Genomic DNA, 1020 nt, shown 5'->3' with positions numbered 1-1020 from the left:
GGCTCGTTGGTCTAGGGGTATGATTCTCGCTTTTGGTGCGAGAGGTCCCGGGTTCAAATCCCGGACGAGCCCTTTTCTTGGTACTCTTTTCAAGTTGTTTTGAAGTTTGCGTTTCAAAACCAACATCAATTTTTTCTTCGCAGTAGTGGATAATTCTTTGCTAGAGTCTCATGCTTCAGCCCTGCCCAGTCTGAGCTAATACCAAACATCTGGTCTTGCATGGCATGTACGAGCGTTCAGCTAGGGATGTCGGGCAGGTTGCATGAAAGAAATCTAAAGCCAGAGGCCCATGGAATAGCCAGTTCGGAGCAGTTTCATTACAGAAAAATCAACTGTAGGTATCTGTTTCTGTAGTGTAGTGGTTATCACGTTTGCCTCACACGCGAAAGGTCCCCGGTTCGAAACCGGGCAGAAACAGTTGTTATATTGTGTTGGCTACAATGTTGATAGGTGCCGTTTTGCCATGGAATTGTCCAAGCCCTGAAGATTATTTCATGCAATCTCGTTCCAAGAAAGGGAATTCTCTCAAAACACTAAAGTAATCGGCGTGTGGATGTATCTGTTGGTTCTCAGACCTTGCTTTCAAAAGAGCCCTGCAATCGGTTCACTGCTCACCTAGAACAAGCATTAACATGGAGAATTGTTGGCACCAACAGGAATCTTATTTTAGTGGAGTGTTTCTGGCTTTGAGTGCAGAGGCCCTCGGCTCAATTCCAAGATGATCCTTCTCAAGGTGATGATACAAATGCATTGTCACCTTTACGTTCAATGTCAGAATCATTTATTTCCAGTTGGTGGTGTAAGAATGTTTGCAACAGTATGGCGATTTTTCCTAGCCATGCATGAATGAAAGCATATCACTCGCCTTTAGGTGTTTTTCTAATACATTGATATTTGCATCTTCCTTCCTAGCCTGCATGTTTGACTATCTTACAGGCTGCATGTAATAAGTATCACATCAGGGCCCTTCTTCTACTCAATTCACAACTGTTCTATCACGACATAGATAAGAAAGCTGCA

General features: G+C 43.5%; 1 non-coding gene across 1 annotated transcript; it reads left to right on the top strand.

Moving 5' to 3' along the window:
• TRNAQ-UUG (transfer RNA glutamine (anticodon UUG)) lies at nucleotides 1-72 on the top strand. The gene has a single exon. It is a non-coding gene; the product is annotated as a tRNA-Gln (tRNA).
• The last annotated feature ends 948 nt before the right edge of the window (nucleotides 73-1020 follow it).

Source organism: Triturus cristatus, chromosome 8, assembly GCF_964204655.1.
Source record: "Triturus cristatus chromosome 8, aTriCri1.1, whole genome shotgun sequence".
Lineage (NCBI taxonomy): Eukaryota > Metazoa > Chordata > Amphibia > Caudata > Salamandridae > Triturus > Triturus cristatus.
Note: the sequence above shows the minus strand (reverse complement) of the source record. Positions and strands in the feature narration are given on the sequence as shown.